Source organism: Pseudopipra pipra, chromosome 3 (assembly GCF_036250125.1).
Source record: "Pseudopipra pipra isolate bDixPip1 chromosome 3, bDixPip1.hap1, whole genome shotgun sequence".
NCBI lineage: Eukaryota > Metazoa > Chordata > Aves > Passeriformes > Pipridae > Pseudopipra > Pseudopipra pipra.
The window spans coordinates 20,848,341-20,866,104 of record NC_087551.1 but is presented as its reverse complement, the minus strand read 5'-3'; the positions used below and the strand labels follow the sequence as shown (position 1 = coordinate 20,866,104).

Here is a 17,764-nt window from a genome sequence, read left to right as displayed (position 1 = left end):
TCAGATAAGTTGTTCTTTGGCCAAGAATGTTGCATCAGCCTTAGCATAAAGTTTTTCTGGTACCTTAGAAACTCTGAAGTCATGGTAGAACAGCATTTAGGTAATTTGGGTTTTTTTATGCAATTTAAGGAAAGTATAATTGAATCTCTGCCTCTTGCTTGCAGACTGTTTACTGGTGAAAATCACAACAACTGACACAGATACAAACTAATATCGTGAAATGGCTAAGTTTTAAGATAGCTAAGCTCATTTAGGAAAGCAAGTTGGAGCACTCTGAAGTCCTCAGGAATGAATCTCCTATTCCATGTATTTATGACACCTTCAAAGCATTCAATACTTGAGGGGAAAAAAAAGATTAAAAATATTGAAGTGTTCTGTGCAGAAATTAGCCTTTCATTCCTTTTGGCCAGCTACAAATTGTCAGTGTTCAAACCCCAGACACTATACCAATCCCCAATGCCTAGATGACATTCATCAAATAATTTCCTAATGAAATGTATTAGAAACCATTTAGAAAAAAACATATCTGTCTAATTTCCCAGAACAGACCAGAGGCTTAATTTTGTTCACAGCTACACTGGAGTAATTCTAGAATAACTTAATTAATGACATTGAATTACTCAAATTCTCACAGCAGCATATCTGGAAGGTGAATTTGGTTGTGGGGACAATGGATTACAAGGACTCAAGGTGCAAACTTCAAGCCCCAAATATCCATCTGACTTAAAACTGCTGTCTTGCTTCCTGAGCACTGCGCTGGGGTTTGCACAGAAACCACCAAAACAGATCTTTTTTCTGTAATTTGTTGAGTTTGTGGGTATCATGTACGAATATCCATCTGCAAATATAGAGTAGCTCTGAAGTTGCTGCAAAGTACAGCAGTGCTGGGATAGAGGAGAAGTCAGCCCAAAGAGTCCCAAAAGGCTTCTTGACAGCTGCTTTCCGCGCAAAAGGAACAGGGCACAGCTTGCAGTCCAGCCCACGTGTTAAATGAGTTCCCAATGCACTGTCATTGTTATTAGCTAGGGGTAGATGGAAGGCTTCTAAGGGGACAAGCTTTAAAACACACTGCTGAATTATAAGACCAACCACCGATAAAGTAACATTTGCAAAAAACCACAGAGACAGAAAGTTTCAAGAAAAATCATCTCTCTCCTTCCTTGTACAGAGAAAACAAAAGCTTCCATACATCATCACCAGATCAGCAGTGATCAGACACATTTGTTTTTTAATGGACATTTTCCTTTTAGGAAAGATGTTTATAGATCAGTTAAAACAAAGTCATGAAGGATGTCTCAGCTGGAAAGGATAAACACATGCAGTATAGTTTCTGCTAATCTGTGTAGAAAGGGAGTGGAAAATAATAGATATATTTAAATTTGTAGAGGCTTAGATATAATTATTTTTCATAGCACGATATAGTCTTTTGTCTTTGGAGCACAATGGGGAAAAAATGCAAGTCCCGAGTTAAAGGCAGGTTCCACAATAGGGAACTGACTTTGAATCCAGTCTGTCCTACATTTCATATGCACATTTCAGTCATAAAAATCTCATTTATATATCCTGTTCCTCTAATCTTGGCCATAATATACAAAAACCATTTGTAAGACCTATGCCAGGATACACACTATGGGTCTCAAGAGACCCTTTATTGTTCATGTATTGTCCTATAGATTTGGAAGTTAAGGCCTTTGTTCTATTCAGAAGGTCTCTTGACTAAACACATTTCTAAATCTATTCTACTTCTATTTTCAGGGAACCCCAAACCTGCTATACCTCATTTTTCCCCCCCACCTAAAAGCTGACCAACTAGATCTTTACCTTTGGAGAAGTGCAGAGGGCAAAACAATGTGCAAGAGCTAACTAGGAAGCACAAAAAAGGTTAATAATTTTCCATTAAGAGAGCTGATGACAGCTCCTTAGAACGAGGGCCAGAATACTCTGAAATAGTCATGGACTGAATTTACTTGCTTGTAGTGCTAAAATGGCCAAATTCTGCAACAAATTTTTTCCACATTTGGACTGGAATAAAATGCTAAATTATTGCATAGACATAAATCGGGAAAACAATCTTATATCCCACAATGTATCAGGTCATTAATATTTAACTTATATTAGAGGAAATATCAGCAAAATAAGCAAACCATGCCCTAGACTTTATCTTCTTTTCAGAAGCAGAAGTTGCATTACTGCAACTAGAACACAGGTTTAGACACAATATCCTGAGGGGACTTAAGGTCTTCCTAATGTAGATTACAGACTAATACAGAGATCACCTTGTGGGTGCTTTGCTTCTCTTTTAAAGCCACAGACTCCATTTCTCTTCGCTTTCGCAATCATTAGGCTGCAGGAGCTACAGCAAGCACTCATGTGGAAGCACTTTATTAGGAAAGCATGTGGGGTACTGTTATCTACCGTTTCATGCAGCCTAACAGTTGGAAATGAGATTTTCCAGCAGCATGATATCTACCAGCTACCCACAGCCCACCTTGCAGAACTTCTCAGATCATATGATGAAAATCCCTGGACAAGTCAGTGGTCCAAGTTGTTTCCATACCTCCTAGCCTTCCTGTCTCTCAGACACATGTAAAAGTAGAGCTCTCATTTGAAACTGCTATTGTCTCTCTGTATTAATAGCTTCTTTTCCACATAAGACTAATAGTTTCCTTTGTACAGGCAGATTATACATCCACAAAAAAACCCCCCACAAACAAAAGTACATTGGGGTTGCAATAAAGGTATATATGCAAGCTAATAAAAGCAGTCAGAGGTGGAAAAGTAAGGGACACAATGAAACACTTTCTGACACAGGTGCTTGCCCAGCCAGGAACCCATTAGCACCTTGTCACAAAAGCCCCTAAGCACACAAAAATATAAATTTGAAAGTCATAAAAACCAATGGACATACACAATTAAGTGACCAATGAAAACCTGTCATCTTCTCTTTGGAATATAGCCAGAAACAACTGGTGGGGAGGAAAAGATAATTTGGAAATACCTCAGCCTGAACTTTTAATGTTTACTGGCATGGAGGAAAAGTAAAAAAAAAAAACAAAAAAAACCCAAAAAAACCCCCAACAACACACACAAAAACAGTATGTAGCAAAGGGTGAGGAAAAAGAAGAGTGGTTTATGGCAATATCTCCATTAATTTTATGAGACTTACAAAATTGGAAGCCTGGTAGTGACTACTGATTTAGTAGGATCTAGGGGCAAATATAGTAAGCACCTCCTGACATTTCCATATGGAGCAAGTTACAAAGCATCTGGCAAAGAACCAACATCTTTACCCTCACCATCTCCCATATCAGTTGTCCCAGCTTTCCACAGCTCACTTCACCTTCTGTGGCTACAGCTACCATTGTCCAAGTAAGTTTTCTGTACCTTGGTTTTCCTATTCCTCCAGTCACTCCTCAACAAATCCCAAATCTCCTACCTTCAAATCCAAAGCTTCACCACAGCATGAAAACTACTTAGATCTTGGCTGTCAAACTTGACACGTAGTGAGCTTAAAGCTTTAGTCTAACTAAAAATCTGTTCTGCTGGACTTCTGGAGTCAAACTTCTCTGGTCATAGCTCATAATCTTTGTATTCAATATTCATTCAAAATCTGTTTTAAACTTGTTCATCCTTTCTAGGATTCTAACAGGAGTCCACCCATGTGTAACTTCATACCATAAGCCTTTAATTATGAAAAAAGAAAGAACCCCACATGAGAAATCAACACACCCACTCTTACCAGCACACCTCTCCCCACCCTGTTTGTCTCGTTTATACATACTTTGGTGGGAAACTGTTAATTATCACCAATTATGGAGCAACTCTGCCCTCACTGTACAACCCCACCATATTAGAGATTGCGTAAGCACTGTAAAATAAGATGGTCCTTGATGTAAAGAGATTTTGGCAAGTTGGCCCTGGAGAGGACTCTCCAGGCATTTGCTGCCCAAGACACCTCTCTGGAATCCCTTTGCTGTTCACCATACAACAAATGGGAAAAACCTCATGAGAAAACAGGCATCTGAAAGTAAATGTCAAACATACTTAGAAATACGTTTTGACACCAATTTTAAAATAAAAAGTTTGGACCATCTCAGTGATTTTCATATGATCCACAGTTTCTCCCCTACATTGTTCACTGCACAGCCACTGCAAAGCACAAAAAGGCTCGGAAACCAGAACTGACAGGCACTTGGAAATACCCCTGTTTTCAGGGCTTAAGAGAATTAAGGGCCTGACTCTTCCACTGGCACAAATCAGAAATAAATACAAAGAGTCACCTGATGTTATGCTGCTGTAGGACACGTACACAGCCGGGATGTTGTGCTTGCTTCAGTAGAATAACTTCAGTGACACGTGCGGATTGACATGCAAATAAACCTCTTGAAATTGCACCAAGAAAGGTGGAGAGAGAAAGACAATCTTGATTAAAATTTTTTGAAGGACACTACTATGAGGTGCTTAGTTATGATCAGCTCAACATAAATTATCATATAACCCATTTCCAATGAGAATGCAATATGAGCTAAATTTTACACTGATTTATAGCTTATGAAAGCTTCACTGAAAACCCTGCTTGTTTCACAAGTCCAGATCAGTGAAGAATTTAAGTTTGTTTTCTTTCATTAAACAGCTACGATTGCACATTACAAGTGGAAGGTCATAGAAATACAAGAAAAGGACTTTAAAAAAAAATGATCCCACGTAAAGAAAAGATTAAAGCCCTGTGCAAAGCCCTCAACCTGTGTTCAGCTTCCCTTGAATCAACTGCAATGATTCCATCATTTCAAAGATGATTGTGATGTAGATTTTGACAAAAAATATGATAATACAAGTTATGTCTGAAGTGTCTGTCTTATATTTGCAGATTCTTGACTCCTCTTGTCAGACAAAAAGCTTCTACCTGCATCAAGTCACCATTTAGTTTGGCAATCTGCAAAGAGCAGGTAGTGGCCTACCTTAGACAGCAATGAAAAATGCCTTTTCTCTTCCTTTTCTAACCTGCTTCAGAAACGCTGTGAAATCTCCTGCTAAAACCCACACAGACGCTAGCAGAGTCCACGTTCTGGTCACAGTTGCAGTGTACAGCCAGAGAAACAGCAGAAAGTTTGATTTATTTGACTAGTGTAAATGAGATCAGAGTCAAAGCTCACAGCTGAGGCTGTATGACAAGACTAGCAACTTGCAAAATTGATTATTACAAGGCTGTCCCATACAAAACAACAGTCACACATGGGGATTCAGATATTTGAAGAGATTTGGGGTTTGTCTGTAGATTTGGGTGGTTTTTTTTAATTATTATTACATGTCATTAATCTGTTCATACATTATCTCCCTTTAATTTTCCTTGTTGCTTTTAATAGTGTATTTCAGGATATCAGCAAAGTATCTCTCTTCTTTCGTATTAGCTCCACTCACGCAATCCTTACAGCTCAAAGACTTGTGTGATTAATAGCTCTGCCAGCAATTCCTATTTAAAAACTATTCCTATTTTATCTCTTTTTACCCTGTCCCTGATTTTCCTCTACTTGCTGTACAGAATACCCACTGCCAGTGTCTTCATGCAACCCAAAACTCTGCAGCTTTACTTCTCGCTGTTCCTTTTCCACTTGAAGATGGTCCTGTCGATTTTGTTTGACTGGATAATAACCAAGCAATTTAAAAGCACAGTCCTACAAGTAGCTGAGTGCCCACTATTGATGTAAGCAGAAAACAGTAATTTAGCACCTTTGAATGAGCTCAGCACCTTGCAGGATGGTATCAATGTGTTTCAGCTTGCTAAGCCATGTTTTGCCCGCGCCGCTGTTCCTCACTCAGAAGTCAGCATTACCTTCTAGTCTTGGATTTCAAGAAAACAGAGAAAGGTATTTAAACAAGATCACACAGGATGTGTCACTGAGCAGGCAGGGCAGGGTTCTTCTTGCAAGCCTCCCAAGTGATCACTGGAAGTTATATTCTCAAAATTATTCTGTCATCCCCTTGACAATTTAATTATTTTATTTTTTTTTTATATATCTAGTGTTTCTAGGCTCTGTTTAGGTAGCCATGTCTTCTCAATATCTCATTCAGGTGTAGCACAGAAAAGTCTAACAAACCTGGGCTGGCAGCCAAGCTTGCCGGTGACTGACGCTCGCTTAACTGAGCAAAGATTTGCTCTGCTCCAAGCAGGAACCTGACTACAGAAGGACCAGCAGTGACAGTGAGGGTGCAGGCTTGCATCCTAACAGTGCCGTTTCCAGCTTGTGCTCAGGCAAGTGGAACCAGCACTTAAGCTGAATGCTAAAAGGCTCCAATCTTCTGCTTCTTTCCAATTCACCTCCTACATAAGCCCAGGACTTTTTAGTAAGAGCGGCACATTAGGGTAGTTACATTGCTAATCCGGGCATAATTTTAAGCTCAATGAAAGGTGATTTAAATGTTGAAGGAGAAGGAAAGGAAAGGGAGACACAGAAGAGAGGATGTGGAGAGGAATGAATTGCTTAGAATACATTTTAAAAAATGTATTCTTGCCGGTAAATGATAGAAATAAATCAGTAGTATGAAGTCGCTGGTAGCTGGATCTAAAACAGAGTTTATTACCATTTGATAAGGGGCCAACATAAAGCATAAGCAAAACTAATAAAAATATAGCTTCCATGAGCAAATAGAATGTTCAGTTGTCAGAACAAAGTCTTTGATTTAAATCAAATTACACTTCTCCAAACATAGACTACACCAAATTTATCAAAATCTCTGCCCCAAAGGTTTTACTCTCTAACCAGTCAGTGTGGGGGTGTGGGGGTGTTAACAGAAACAAAAATGTGTAAGTGAAGTCTGTACTCAGACTTACCTAAATGTCCTTGCCTCACTTCAAAAGAAATACCTCTTTTTCCATGGAGAGCAATTGAGGAACTATGGCTTTCATGTAAACAATTTCGTTATTATTAAGAATTGCCCTCCAATGTCTCTCTGTATTTTTTGTTTGGTAGGGTTTTTAAAACATACTTTTTTTTTTAAGTGATAAAAGATTTTGTTGAATGAAGGTAGTTAAAAGAGGTAAAATGCTCTGATGGTCCTTCAGTTTGAACTCAGGTGGACTACAGAGCTGTAGAAATGAAGGCAGAGTTGGTCTCATGCATATGATTTCATCAACATTCAGACAGTTTTGGAATCCAGTCTCTGACGCTTTTCAGTCTTTGCAAAGTTGCTAACTATGATCCTATTTATCAAACATACTAGCAGTGTACTGGTCATTGAACATACTATTACATATCTAGTGGCCTGATGTTGGGTTTGACATGAAAGAAACACTATACAAAGCTGTGAACAGCAATGAAGTTAGTTTGATAGCCTGTGGACCGAGATAACCCCTTAAACGTTTCATCTCTTAAAACTTTGGTTTACATTTCAATTAGCCACAAGCAAAATTCATTTGGTCATGTCAATCTACAGATGACATAGCTTGATCATAAAAATCATCACAGAGCTAAGTACAATAGGTAATCTCAACAGCAGGCAAAGATGCTCTAAATTACAAATGCGTGGGTGGGTTATGTATCTCTGCTATCTCTTTTCAGTAATCCTTCCACTAAGCATCACTTCTTTTTTTTTTTTCATACATTATTCTTAATTGAATATAAAAGTGAAAACAAAAATAGCCCAACCGACGTATACTAAGAAATAAACATTAGTGGGAATGGGCAGGAAAAGTAAGACTGAAAGTGAAGCCTTCTCAAAGAAAGACTTCATAGTCCATAAACATAGAATCATACCATCATTTAGGTTGGAAAAGATCTCTAAGATTTAGTCCAACCATAAACTCAGTACCGCCAAGTCCACCAGTAAGCCGTGTCCCTCAGTGCCACAACAACTAAGAGATGCTGTGACCAGATCTCTGCTTTGTCTTTCAGGAGACACAAAACCAAAAGATCACAAAAAACTTTTGCACCGTTAATATTAAAATGGCTTTTTTTTTTTTTTTTTTTTTTAGTTCTCCCCTTCCTCTCTCTGGGATTTTTTGAACCTAGATCTTATAATTGAAAGCCAGTGGATTAAGCATAACACATCAAACCACTGTTAACACCCAGTCTCCCGCAAGGCTGAATCCTAACAACTCTGTTTTCTGCCTACAGTATGTGCAAGCAAGTGGAACCACCACATGCACTGCATGCTAAAGGCCACAGCCTTTGTCTTCTCCAAGTTCTGTCTATTTCAGAGGCTAACATGCTGCAATTAGTCTAATTAATGTGAAACAATGAGCTGTGTTACCACTTATCAAATTGATTGTTCCCCTATCAAAACAAAACAGGCTGGCTTTTTGATGTAATTTCAAGAGATGATTTGAAATGTCATGTTGCTGCAAGCCAATTACCTTATGACTGGAGTCACGGTCAACAGAATACATAATTAGCACGAGTTTGGGAAGGCTGCTTACTGCTAGTATGCTAATTAACTGTCTTTTGTCATAAAACAAAAAGGTTGTAGCTAGGGTTGTGAAATAGGTCTTTTTTATTTACATTTCTTTGTGCTTATCAATGTGAGGCATGACAATGCAAAAGAATGGAAAATTTTAATTCCACTACTTCAAATTAATACTGAGCTGCAAGGTCAGGCACAGCGATGGACTACAAGCAACACTCAGCTCCTCAGTGTGTGACACGTGGGCTGCACCCTCTGCCCAGAACATGCCAAAGTTACGCATCATGTGACTCTCATACCAAAGAGGCACCGAGGAGAAACAACTAATAGGCATGAGATGGGTTCCAGATGCTCCTTTCCAGAAAGGAGGAGAGTGTCAGTGACAGCCCAAGTATGCTGGCTGCTGTCCTACCAACCCCCAAGCTGCTCCACCACACCTCTTCAAGACTGCCCTCCAGAAAGCTGAAAAAAACCAAACTATAAGCAAGTGGCATTATTACTTCTGTTTCAGTGTGGTGCTCACAGAACACTTAACAAGACCGTGCAGGATAGCAAACGCACCCTGCCTGTAAGTAAAAAGCTTCATAACTCAGGTGCTGCCACCTCCTCTATGTTGCCTCATTTGTGTGACAAATTTTGTATTCATTAAAGATCTGATCCTGCACAGTGCTGGGTGCCCTCTATACCTATAGGTTTCAGGGGAAGCTGAGGAGCTCATTACTTTGCAGGATAAAGATCTACCAGAAAGAATCCAAACTTAACAGCTGGCTGTCAGCAGCTCCCACTCTGCCCTCCCTCATCCCAGTGCTGCTCCATGTGCCACCAAACAAGGGAAACAGAGGGCAGAAATTAGCTTAGTGAATCATCGTTAATTCCTATCAATTTAAATTCTGGTTTTCTTTTTCCTGCCTATAATTCAGCATTTTGTCTAAGGTTTTGCTTGGCCTGAGCAACTCCCGAGAGCAAGGTCTGGAATCACTGGAAGTTTTAATGATGTTATTTTGCTAACAGATGCTGACTTATAAATCCTCCTATTTGTCGTAAAAACAATTTTGTTTCTCTGTGCATGCTTGGTTTGAACCACTATAGAGATAATTCTTGTGCTTCTTGATAGCCATTAAAAGCAAGAGAGACGTGCAAATGATTCTCTTTTAGAGAAAAGAAATTAAGCGTTCAAAACCTAGATCAAAAAGTTATCAAGCTTGCCTTTTCCGAGGACTTTGTTTAAATTCAAACTCAGTCTACTCCAGGTTTGCACAAAGAATAGTAAAGTTTCAAGTCCAGAAATTGCATAGAGTGGATCATCTTTAAAATCATTATATGAAATCAGTAGGCATTCCTAAATTATTTTCCTGATTTCTCTCTTTCAATCCAAGCTAAACTCAAAGTGTAATGAAATAAGGCATGTGTGCAGGAAGGCTAAATTTTTATCTTAAATTATGAAACCTATAACGAACAGGAAAACACTCATTTCTTCTGGTGCTGTCATTTACTAGAATCAACATCATCCTTCCTGTCTTTATTCAGCAGAGAAAACAGAGCTAATCCCAATTTCTAAAGAGCTGGCTAATAAAGGAGTCAAGGGATCATTAGTCTAATTAACTCATTCCTGTTTTCAGTTTACATTTCATTATGCTATTACACTCTTTGAAATGTCAATTTTTAAATACCATAGAAAACTGTTTAACATATAGACATTATGTTCAACAAATCTAGGGACATATAGAACAGTTACTCAATATTAGTAAATTAATAGTATCCGGGTATGCAACTAAACATCTCCCAGCCAAACCATTATTGTAAACCTCATTTATTGATATAAAAATCGGGGAAATATTTCAGTGACATTTGGCCCCTTGCTTAATAGTGGTGCTTTTATTACCTGAGTATTTTGTAATTGTCAGGTAGATGTCCTTGCATCCACTTTTGGTAACTAGACCATTTTATTCTGAACAAAAATAAATCAGGATACTAAGCTACAACTTCCTGCCAGGTTTCTTTTTTTCTTCTTTCTATTGGGTGTCTTCCTATAATGAGTCACTTACTTCACGTTAAGTCAATTTTTAAATTGATTTAATGAGTCATCAAGTCATTTACTGTCTTTTAAGTCAATTTTTAAATAAACGCAACTTCTGTTAAATTGATGGTAACTTCTGTAATCAGCTGTTTGGAAACAATCGACCTCAGTTAACAGCACAGGCTTTACTGTTATGCTTGTACAGACAAGCACACGTTTCATAAAACAAAGTAATGATATAGATGAACTATTACATAATAATATGTTTGCACACAAAAGCAAATAGGAAGAAAGAAAGCCTGTAGGCACACACACCAACACACGTTTGCGTATCTGCACCTCTGAACATCCCACCCTCACTGGCTTCCTGGGGAGCAAATGGCTTTGCTTAGGATTCAATACAGTAAACGTGTGTAATACTACATGTGACTTGTCCCCGAACTTCTCTTGAATTGTTCACATGTTTAAATTAGACATATATCACAAACTGTTGGACCTCAGCCTGAGGTATGGAGACATCTAGCCAATGTGCTTCTTCACACTGAAATACCTACAGGATTTCAGGATCCCTGAGCAACTGAGATGGTCACAACTGGCACTATCTCCTCATGGGGCACTCTTTTCTAAGTGCCCCATGCTGAGATGCCCCCTCTACCGGCCTGGGTCTCCTCCAAAGAAGTCTTTTCTCCCATGAATTTGCACAATACTTAGACTGACTATCATCTTAGTGGCTGACAGAATCAGGCTATATGTGCCAGAGTACACCCGTAACACTCTCCCAGTGAAAATGCAGACATCGTGATTCCTTTGTATATATTTTAAGGGATGCTAATGATTGCTTGTGCTGACTCCAACTCATGGGCAAAATGAAGACAGACACACTGAAATGGGAATGAAGCATGACAGCAGCTCTTACATAAATATGATCCAGGCAACAATTATATCTGCTACAGCATGGGCCCAGTTATTAGTCATGCTGGATAATAGGTAAAGAGATCTGATCCTTATGTACGTGTGAGTCTTTTCTTGAGTGTCTGAGATTCATCAACCTCCTTTTTAAAACCTTCTGATGTCATCTAGACCGTACTTACAGCAAAAAGCTAATTCCCTGGTTATTTTAATTTCTTAGAACTGGAATTTTGTCTTCTGAATAGCCAGGACCCTGGTGAGACCTCTACAGCATCTATACAACATCCTCTAATTGTGACAGTGTACTAATATAAGTTCAGCTATTCTGTACTGTAGATGCTACAGAAGTGATGAAAAGTTAGCTTTAACATCCACCTGGTTCAGTCTATTGCAGGAAAATGCTGATTCCTAGCATAGATACCCCATTGGCTGAAGGAAATCACACAGCTACTCACAGTCAGTGTTTTTATGTAGCTGTCCCTGCATTGTGGGAGGGAGGAGGGTGCAGCTTTAAGCACACAAGTTTGAAAAGTATGTCTGAGAATAGGAGTTTACATTAGAAATCTCTCACCTGGTCAGATACATGACTGCACCTCAGGATGAGATGGAGATTAAGAGATGTTTATCAAAACTTGAAACTGAGGGGAAATTTGAGCAGTGGCAACCATATGTTATGGAATCTGTGCAATGGGTTTCTAGGATAACAATATAGGGACCCCAGATCTGCAGGAAGCAAAGAGTATGTTACCATTCTGCTTATTGTCACCAGCAATAATACACTTGAGGAGAGGAAGTGCCTTTAAAAAGATGTAAGGGGAGACCATGAGTGCAGTAGATAAATAATTTTAATGGCTTAACAAGGATTAAACCACATCCACTAATCAATGTACTTTGAGAAGGCTAATGAAAAATAACATATCTATCTGTTCAAAACATAATACATATATCTTTAATATGTTCTCTGCTTTAGAAGGAATGACTCCAGATAGGAACTGTGGCTAACAAGGTACCTGATAATGCTCCTGCAATAAGAGGTGAGCATTAGCTCTCATTAATTCATGTTCTCAGTGTTACTTGGCATCATGGGCTGACCTGATGTGATCTAACAGGATGTGGCATGCCAGAATGCATCACAACATGTTTGGAATTGTAAAAGCACACAGACCCTCACTAACTAAACTTCCCTGCAGCCCCTGGTATGGAGTTCAGCATTCCTGATCAGGCACTGTCTTAGCTTTATGATGAATGTGTTATACCTCCCATTGGTTGTTCAATGAGTATCTTCTCTTGTCTATTTTCTAAACCAGCCAAAGCGGGTCAATGTACCTTCATTTAGAAACAAAAGCACAGAATGATGCTTAAAGCTTTGACTTACTGGGGTCTTTTATTTTCTTTCCCTCCGTGTGTTTCTACCTGGTATCACCAAAATCTAGCATTGCCAAGAGAAGACCAAGTGATTAGGAGATACCGTTATTTTAACAAATCCCTTAAAAAAAATAAAACAATTGTACTTGAAACAAGCCTGAAACATAAGAGCAAAAGAGAGTACAAAAGAAAGAGCTATGGCATCGCATGCCCCATCTAACAAGGTATTGAGCACCGAAGCCCAGGGGACTCTTGGTACTCTCGCTGTGAAGATTAGACAAGAGCACTCGCGCAGGACACAGCAGGAATATGAAGGGACATGAAGTGAGCAATCCCAGCAGACAGCCTGTTGAAATGTCAGTCAGGCACTCTGCTTCCACCACCTTTCACAGAGCTAAACATCTCTTTATGTCAGAACAAATTGGGCAATCCTCAAATCTTTTTTTCCTCTCCCCTGACTTCAATGCGGCGACGAGCACTGGGAAGGAGAGCGGGAGGGAGCGCGTACAGACAGTTCACTTCAGTTCACATGAAAGCGCCCTGACACGCTACAAGACTGAATACTGATATTGGCAACTCTTACAATCTTATCAGAGAGGCAGGAGCAGCAGCCGCCGCTGTGCTGCAGACCTTCCCCCTTTCCAATTACACTGGGTGGCTGTTCCTTTCCCAAGCATCCTGAAATGTCCTTTGAAAGTAAACTCCTGGGCTTGATCAAAGGCCACAAAAGCAAACATGTCATTTCTTTATTTACAAGCATATTTACTTTTGTCATCTTTTTCTTGTTTTTACTCCTACCTTCCCTCCTTAGTCCATTAAGGAAGACTCATTTTAACCAACTTCTAGCACAGTGCTCAAATACAGACTGGTGAGTAACAGTAATCTTATTTTAAACGATTTTGTTTCACTTGCAAAATTTTATACAGGGTATTTGGTTGGGGGTTTTGACTACAAAAGCATACACAGAAGTTATTTTTGTAGCATGACAACAATAAAGAAACCTTCCCACTGACTTCTGTGAATGTTAGAGAGGTTTTAGTATGATTGTATAGACATGTGATTTTTTTTTTATTTAAGTCAACACATAAAACATTGCCTTAAAAATGATCAGCCAATTTTCATTCTTTTAAAAAAAAGCATATGAAAACAGAAAACTTAACCCAGACATGAAGAACTCTGTGAAAGTCTTTTCCAAGAACAGCAAGATTAAGCTGCTAGTCCTGCTTTAGGTTATAAAGGTGCTGAATAATAATAATAAATTTTTTTCTAAATTAAGTACCTATCTGAGAAAACCCCAAACAGCCCACACCCTCCAACCACTGTGAAAATCCCTCCCCCCACCAAATAATCCTGCGGTTTAAAAAAAAAGGAAAGTGAATATTCAGTAAGAAAATATTAAGAATTAGCCACTGTCATGCCTGGCCACCTACTCTTCAGATCAGAGGTTTATTGTAGTCATGACCATTTGTACAGAATGATCAATTTCTAAGACTTTATTCTGGATAATATTTTCTAAAAATTGCCTAAAATTTCGAATATTAATTGATTGAAGTTAAAGATCAGCTGCTTTTCATTACAGTTTTAAGTTTCTATTTTTGATATTCAGGGAGGTAAATGCCTGTGTGTATGGCACAGACATTACCAGACCATTTTTTGCCCATTACCACCATGAAAAGGAGCCCATACTAGAACAAACTGTGCAGCATTTCTGGCATTTGTTAAAGGAAGAAAGCTTTACAAGAAAAAAGAAATACTACTGATTTTTACAGGTGTTTAATAAAGATAAGCTGAAAAAAGGGTTCCTATTTTAAGCTTGGTGATAGCTAAAAATGCATTCAAATATGTTCAAAAGCAATCTGAAGTCTCCTAAAAATGGGTGTTTAAAAGTATTCAAGAAAACAGTAAAAATGCAAATATTTGTCACATTATTGTAGGATATGGGACAAAAATGCTCATAAATTCAAAGAACTCTGCTGAGGCAAACTGCATTTCATTTAAATATGACATTATTTGGGAGTCATTAAAACAGGAATAATGTTTATCCGTTGCATTTTAAAGGTTACTGTGAGAAAACAGAGAAAGTTTGCCCACATTAGAATGAGTGGTGCAAGGGACTGTGAGCATAACACCCTTAATTTCAGTTGTTATAGCTGTGCTATGAGAAATAAAAAGACTTAATGTAATTGATAATTCACTACTATAGAAATACTCAGTAAAAATAATGAGGAAGTATCAGTATTTTCAAGACTCTTAGTCTGATATTCTAACATACTTCATACATACAATGAGACAGATTAGAAAAAAAACTTAAAAAGAAAAGGGTGCCAATAGTGACTCGACTGCTGACTTTCTACTTCAAAATGTGTTAAATCCCAAAACAGAAGAAAATATACAGTGCCTCGTGATTACTACAAACTATATACAATGGCTGTCATCCCTCTATTCAAATATCTTTCCTGATTTTTTTTTTAATAAACCCACCTAATGAGACACTTAGGCTACACAGAAGTAGGCTAACGTATTGGTTTTCATATTAAGAGCCTAATTATCACAATTAAAAGCATCTAACCTTGCTGAAGAGAGATGGCTTCTAGCTATAGCCATGAAAAACCTTCGGCAACATGAGTTGAAAAACTTCTGTTTACATAGACTTACATAAGTCTGTCTATACTCACTTCTAAAAAACACAGTGAAATAATGCTAAAAGACCCCCAAAACTCTAGAGTTTTGATCTTGAACCTTTTAAACTGTTCCCTGCAGTAATCTGCAGCATTAATTGCTGGTTATTTGTACATGGGAATCAAGATGTAGATGCATGCAGATGCCTTGATTACGCAGACATTTAGTCAGTGGCTTTACTACTGTGAGTAGTTTTTAGCGAAGCAATCAAATTAAGCATCCCATTAAATATCTGATGTAGGTAAATTAGCTCCCACGTCTTAAAATTTGATCCATCTTGCATTCCTCCACCTATTAGATTCATTTGTATTTGTAAAAATCAATCATGCAGTTGCCTTAGTCCCACCTTAGTTCTGTCAATGAATTTAAATGCATCACATATAGCACTTCTATGCAGTTTAAATTCAGCTATGAAGACCCATTACGGTTCTGAGTTAAAATAATTCTGCACTACATGTCATTAAACAGTGGTTCTCCTGAAAGTGATGCCAATCACCTGGACTGCTCATGAACTGGTCTCTCTTCCAACCCATTTTATGTGTTTCCTTCCAATACGTCTTCAGCCATGTGGTCCGAGGGGATGGGGAAAGGGGTTGGGATGTTACACTGCCTCTGACTAACAAGGCAAAAGTTCTCAGACACGCTTATGTTGATCCCCCAGACAACACTGGTGACACCACCTCTGTCGGCAGCTGTGGTCAAGCAGGGTTTTGAGAAGGACACAGCAAAATGTTCACCAGCCAGGCCTTGTGCCTTTGGTCATAGTTCAGCACGACTGCGATTCAAAACGCTTCTATTTAATGTCTTTTTTTTTTGTTTCTGGTCACAGTACAATCAGCACCACAGTACTTTCTCACCTCTCAGACTAAACACGGGGCTTTTTCTGAAGCTGTTCTGAATAGACACCGGAATAATGCCAAGCAGGCTTTCACCAAAGCCCTCTGCGACTGGCCCAATTTGCAGTGCACCACATAGCACACTGTCTCCCAAAACTTTCCTGTAGCCTACACCAATCTGTATTCACGTTATTTTCTTTGAGCTTGAAATTGATTTCTGATGTTCTCTCTGAAGGCTAGCAATTTCCATAACGTGCCATTATTCCTGTATCACACACTACTCCCTGTCATGGGCTAACCACAGATGCGGTCCGGCGCAAGCTTAACTTTAAGCACAAGAGGTCCTATGAGACATCTCTGCTACTGCTCACATGCAGTATTAAGCATATGCTTATTTACAATACCTTGCAATAGCCTATTCCTAATACAGCTTCTCGAAGCTATATAGAAGTGGACACACAATAACTACAAGCAGAACTTGGCTTATTGTCTCCACAGTTCTGTGCTAATATACCGGTGTCTCAAGACATCACTTCATTTTCATAACAAGGAGGAGATTTAATTTCTGTGGATTTATATAAAAAGCAATTTGGAAACTTTGCAACAATGATACTGCTTCCCATAAATGCCAAATTGGTAAAAACATCATAAGAGGAAAACACAGCACATTGACAATATAATTTTTTCTAACTTAAGAACCAGTATTATTCAAAGACATTATACTGCTAAGTATCCAAATAATTCACTCATTTTAAGAATCGAAAGCATAATATTATTTTGTTAAATTAAGCTCTCTCTTTCTCAAATCCCTCTTTTCCACTTAAACTGAGGGAATAAAGGCATCTGAAAACATATCTGCGTGAGGCTTTTAGTCTCCGTTTTCAGGGGCTGTTCTGCTCTGGTTGAGGTGTGCACTTCCCTTTTTGCGGATTAGCAAAAAGTAAAAGTAACTGCAATAATCGTAAATCTCTGCTTTGGATGACAAAACAAGCCTCAGGTATCATCATCTCATTGCTACCTTCCATTGCTAGCAGGAAGGAAAAGGTTGGCAAAGGAAAATATTGCTTACCTCTAACTTATTGGCATCACTGTAATGTAGTCTCTCCAGCTAAAAAGAAATTGTTATAACTGAGAGTGACTGTTTAAAATGATATCAAAGATCAAAATTTCTGACTATGGTAGCTTGAGGTGGGGGGAGAGGGGGCTGGCAGCATGGTTTTAAGCATAACCTATTAATTGATGAACATCAGGACTTTGTGGTCATTTAACACTCCCTATAAATGAAGACTTGATAACAGTTATTGATCTCAGTTTTCCTGGAAGAGGATCCCTGGGCTCAGCAGTGAGCAGTTTTGCTTCTCTCAGTTCATAAATACAAGAATAGAGCTATTGCTCAAATGCCACCCTAACTGCCGAAAATGAAATAAAAGTAAATTTCAGTGCACTGTGGAAAGCAATACAGGTGTATTTCCACAGGGCTTTTTTGAGCAGATAGCCCAAGGTTAATATAATCTCAAATTTCCTTATGGGAAACACAGAATTGCCACAGCTGACCCCTGCT

At 38.6% G+C, this 17,764-nt stretch overlaps 1 protein-coding gene across 36 annotated transcripts in view; it reads right to left on the bottom strand.

Annotated features, from left to right (window-relative positions):
* Positions 1–17,764, bottom strand: part of ESRRG (estrogen related receptor gamma) — a 397,162-nt gene that overhangs the window by 206,186 nt on the left and 173,212 nt on the right. The window contains exon 1 of one of the 36 annotated variants that reach the window (XM_064648225.1): positions 17,273–17,295. The exons of the other annotated variants lie outside the window; for them this stretch is intronic. The gene's annotated coding sequence lies outside the window, so the exon portion shown is untranslated. Of the gene's footprint in view, positions 1–17,272; positions 17,296–17,764 lie in introns of those variants that run through there. 36 annotated transcript variants of the gene reach the window in all.